Raw genomic sequence first — 6,000 nt, forward strand, 5'->3', positions numbered from 1 at the left:
CAAAAAGTTGTGCACTTTAATCCTAACTCTGGCGAAAGAGCATGGCAACAACAAAACACAGAGGACAGGGACACTGTTCAATAAAAATACTTTGCACCACTAAACGAGGAAAGCCTTCATTATGTGAATTTGTTTTATGGCTTAAGGTTAACCTCCACAAAAATCTCTTATGTCTGTTCAAATTACAGTGTCATGCTTTCTTCCTAACATTATTGTACCATAAATTATTGTCAGTAGTGCATAAATAAAAAGGGGGTATAAAAACCGGCCATTGTCAAATTATACCTCTGAACTATCGTATTGTTTTTTAAATAACCAGTACAGACACAGTAGCAACATGAATCTGAACAGCTCTAGCATTAACTCTTGTATTAAGGTATTTTTTTGTTATTTTGTCTTAGTTTGCTAATGCACCAAAAGCAAGCCCATAACAAGCTTTGTCCTACATACTCAGGAAAGTCAACATAATGTGGGTCACACCATTATGACAATTGCTGCAGTTTGGACCACAACCTAGAATTGTATGGAAGGTCAAAACTAAAAATATAACTTAATTTTCTAGCTGCATTTGTTCAACAGATACAATATTTACACTGTCTTGTATTTGTGCGTTTTAAAAGAATCATGACAGCGGCTCAGGAAAAAGAGATGCAACCAGTAGAGGGAGCTGATATCCAATAATTATCATGGGTATTTGTCACGTCTTGGCAGACTATATGCCTTATGCAAACATCTGTGGCACACGTCGGGACAGAGGTGAGATGAAAATTCACTTAAAAGTGGGCAATGGATTTGTGTCTGAGGACTCAGCCTCACTTTATGTTAGTGGGGAAAAAAATCTTTATCCTGTACACAATGCAAGGACAAATTGAGCATACAGACTTCACATTTAGTGGTAAAATAAATGTGCTACTCTTTCTTGTCCTACACACTTTCATTCAAAGGCAAAAAACAACATGGCCTTCTTAATGTATTTTTTTTGACCTTGTGAAAGAGCTCACAGACTATCATGGGCAAATAAGATGTTGTCTGAGCTTAGTCCAGTCAATGTACCACGAAATATGATCTTGACTCCATGTTCTATTTTGCCCTGTCGACAAATAACAGAGAAATTGATTAGATGGCTCTCAAAGTTTCATAATGTTATTTACTCGATTGGATAACAGAAGGGAATCCGTGTGCGGTCCGGCGCCGATACGGTAAGTGCATTCACAATTCCTGCTATCATAATCAAAAGTGGAAAGTTGTGTGTAGTCTACAAGTCAAACACAATTGTGCTGTTGACATTAAGATATATTGCGTTGTGTGCATGAACGTGGATATCAGATCGTCTGGTCGGGCCAGACACTATGAAATGTTTAACCAGCACTTCACATTACACAACAGCGATGTGGTCAAAGCGGTTGGAACATTCAGTAGAATGGTGAACACACTTTTTAATGTCTAGAATATATAAATTCAATTGAGTAAAGTTTTGAACGTATATACATGGTCAGTGACTAACATTACAGAGAGAAAATATTATTTCAAGTGATAAAAATAATGATATACTAACTACAAAATGTCAACACACATGAAATGTGATTTGAAGAAACCATGTTTGAAACAGACAGAGCAAAGTCTTTAAATAAAAATTGATTTATAATCTTTATGTTGTGAAGTATGTTTGGGATGAAATATGACCTGCAGCATGGGAACGGAGTCTGCCCCAACCAAGTGTCACAGTGTAATGGATTACAGTGGCTTGGCTCCAGTCGGGAACCACCTCAGGGTCTTCGTGAAGCTCCTGACTACTGGCCAGATTTTTGTTAGCCGCGCCCAATCCGACAGACAGTGAATTTGATTAGAAAAAGAGAAATGGGGACTATATGTGTAAACTTGAATAAGTATGATAAATGTACATTATATCATTAATGTAAAAATTCTTGCTGAGTCAGCCAAATATATATTAATCCCACTGTTGATACAGATTGTCTTGCCAGAAGAGATTTTTTTATTTTTTATTTTGGAGTTTGTGCCACTTTCCATTCTTCTATTAGAAGAAACCACAATGCTGGTTCCACTCAAAAGTGAGCGCAACAGAAAACAGCAAAAGACTAAATTGAATGATTTTAGTGTATTTTATTTCAGACTTAAAAGACAATGCATTTTTAAAAATTATTTTTAAAACATACGGAACTGATTGCAAGACAATCACACGGCATATAGTGCTTACACAAACATTAACGTTATGTTAAAAAAATTATAATAATAATAATAATTATATAGTCATTAAAAATTAAGACGGACAATTCCGTCAACATTCCCCCAAAAAATAATGCATGGCAGGCACTCATTTGTGCATGATGGTGGTGACCATTCCAGGGTTTATCCCAGCTCACAAGTAGTACAGAATGACAGAAGAATAAAAACAGGGAAACCTCAAACTTGAACAGTACAGTTAAGACCTCCATATCAGATTAAAAAATATATGTGGGTGGCCTTCTTACAAAAAACACATGAACCGTGACATAATGCAAGACTTCATCGAAACTTAGGAGTCACCTCAGAACTATGTTAAGCTGGTATTACAGTATTAATTTTGATTGACCGCCAGGCACTGCGCTCGACCGTTCACAGCAAAATTTAGCTCCGAGCTAAACAGCTAGCTGCAAACTATTTTATTGTGATTGCATTTTTGGCTTTGTTAGATTTAAAATATCTAAATTACATTGTGGCATCATAATTTTAGCCAAGCTGTATTTTTTTTTTTTTTTTTGCTGTTTTAAAACTCTCATTTGATTGAAATCCTTCGTCCTCACACAAGGAAGCTGTTTATTTCATTTCCCATAACTACTCTGTTCACCGAGCGGAGCAAATCCGGTAATAGCGCCATTTTTTCGGGTAGAATCCCTCCCCTTCCCTTCCTGATGCCCTCCTTCACACTGAATCGCAATTTAAATGCCATTCATTCCACATTTTTGAAATCTCATTAACTGGGTATAAAGATCCACAGAAATACATTGTAAATAGAATAGCTTGGCTCTGGACGAAGGATAATGTATTCATGATTAGTTTCGTTTCCATCTTCCCAACACAGCACTGTTAAATGCATGTGAGTGTCAGCAGTCACTCGGGTGAAGCTTTCCATACACCTTTGAAACAGACCCGACTGAATGGAATATAGAGTAATGAATTCAACTACTTTGAATCTGCTCCACTGATCTTAATAAATGGGATTCAGAGAATTAAAGTTAAAAAAAAGAAAGAATATATTTTCCACATCATCAGCTTTGGCAGCGCGGTGTCATAGTGGTTAGCACATATGCCTCACAGTCAACAGGACTTTTATCTGGGTACTTCCCCTTTGCTCTTACTTTCCAAAAGTATTTTATCAATTTCTCCATACTTGTAAATATGACAACATTGGTAATAAATTGTTTACGTTAATTTCTCATTGGTACAAGTCTAAGTAATTCTGTGCAAATAAATTAAGAGTTAAGAGTTCAGCTATGGATCCAATGTTTCACTATGGTTTGGGGGGGGGGACTAAATCTCAGTATGAAATGTCCTAATTTGTTCTGTTTCTTTCGGTGGTGTCACATCATCACACACACACACACGCATCGTAAATCCAGTCTCATTGTTCTTCCTCCATGGGACATTTTCGCTTGCACGCCACTTAGTTCCTCCCCACTGAAGCCGCTGCGTCTGTCTTGGTTGCACGGATGCTGGATGAAATCCATACGGAGGAATCCCGTGGAAGAAAATACAGACATCAGACCGTGATATCAAAATAACGCAGCTGCCACAGCATTCATAAATACTCGCAGGACACTTTGACGAAGGAACAGATGGTTTTCTAATACCGAAACATTCTTCAGATGATGGTTTTCAGGGCTTTTGGAAACAGTGTTACTTTTCTTCACAGTGGACATCAGGAACCAAGTGATGCTATATAATCTATCTTGTCAGCAATCCCACAGTGAGAGGAAACATCTCAAATACGACATTTCCGAGAAGTTGAACTATTTGAGATTCTGATTCAACTATGGCCCTTGAATTTTATCCTCTCCTCATTACCAGTCAACAGATGTCAACAAACAGAAGCTGTTTAGAGACAAAAAATATTCTAAATACCGTATTTTCCGGACTATAAGGCGCACCTAAAAACCTAAAATTTTCTCAAAAGCCGACAGTGCGCCTTATAGTCCGGTGCGCTTTATATATGGACCAAATTCCTAAATTTAAACTGGCCCGAAGCATTGTGTCATGAAATCAATCATAAGTGGCCCGCTGAAGACTATGAATCATGAATCAAAATCATTATTTTGTGATTATAAAGTAATTTGTTGCGTCTGAAGTTGAAATAAAAATAATAAAATGGAGAATGATTTGACAACGCATTAATGGTGCGCCTTATAGTCCGGTGCGCCTTATATAAGGACAAATTTTTAAAATGGGCCATTCATTGAAGGTGCGCCTTATAGTCCGGTGCGCCTTATAGTCCGGAAAATACGGTATTACAAAATATTATAAAATATTATATATTATATATAATATATTCTTATTTATATATAATATATTTTTATGTGCCCACATGTTTTTACCAAACCTACTCTGTGCCGTGCTGAGTGTCACAAGTCTGATCTCCACCATGTTAGGTTGTATATTTAACACACTTACACACTAAAAACAAAATCAAGGTTCACAGCAAATGTCCCATATAGATGAATTACAAAAGTAATACAAGCCTGCTGTATGACATCCCTTTTCTGACAGCTGTTCACGAATGGAGAAAAGTTTAGTCCACTGTACCATTTAAGGAGGCCACTATGATAGAATGATCCAACACAGGTGCTGAAATCCATCCTGCTCACAAATGACACTCTGGCATGCGGAGTTACTGAAATATGTGCTGATACAGAAGAGCAACTGCGCCATCCCACGGGACTCCGCTGATGATTACTCCCTACCACTCAATATATGGTTCTTTCTTAAAAGACTATTTAACAGACGTTATCGTTGAGATGATACCTGCCGGATGGCTTCAATTATAGCTACCTGTGAAGTCAATCACGGCCATGCCACGGAAGTGACCCATTTGCAAAAACAGCAGGTCCGGCATATGTTCAGAAGTCCGCAGTGGCCGTTTGACCATAACCCCGTGGCCAAATTGAAAAAGTTTGCCTCTCAATGTCACTTCCCAGGTAATAAATAAAATAAAAGTCCATTCTCTAAAAGACGGACTGTCCTGACAGGTGTGTCTTGAGAGCAATGATATCTATGAGTATCTTCTTTCTAATCCCTCGGTTCTCCAAAGGAAGCTGATGAGCTCATTTTTGAGAACTTAATTTTTTTGCCTTCTTTCACTTTCATTTTTTTTCCCCTTGCTTTACCTTTCTCGCCGTCTCTCTTCTTCTACATTTCGTTACTCCTGGGTATTTCTGACAGCTGGTTTTACTGACACGTTTGCTAACAACAGCTTGGTGAACACGGACCACTCAATCGTGCACTGTCCAAATATTTCAGACTGTTTCCATTCCGGATTTGAATCATTGGAAACGCCACCGCATTTCTTATTCATGTTTTTATAAATTATTCTCCCTGATATGAGCCCCAGTCACGTAAGGCAAAGCTGGAGACCGTCTCACACTTTGATAGAGATATAAAGACGTAGAAGAGGAAGTGGAAGAGAATAGTATTAATAGACGGACAGCGAGGGCGAGAGGAATATTAGCAGGGTTGACAGGTATGATGTAAAAAAGGTTCTCTTCTGCCCTTCACAAGGAATTGCTATCCGGTGTCCAGCTGTGAGTCAAGACAAGTTTTGACAGAATCTGAAGTGAGATTTTCTTTTTTTTACTTTCTGTATGCAACCCCATTCAATCTCAAAACCGATTTTCAGACTTCATTAAAAATATATAGTACAAAATTTTACTTTGGATTCAATTCATGTCGCGTATATTGTCCAAAATATGAAATGAGAAATTGGAGCAAAGTTCTAGTTACCTCAGTGCG

This window comes from Syngnathus acus, chromosome 21 (genome assembly GCF_901709675.1).
Source record: "Syngnathus acus chromosome 21, fSynAcu1.2, whole genome shotgun sequence".
In the NCBI taxonomy this organism is placed as follows: domain Eukaryota; kingdom Metazoa; phylum Chordata; class Actinopteri; order Syngnathiformes; family Syngnathidae; genus Syngnathus; species Syngnathus acus.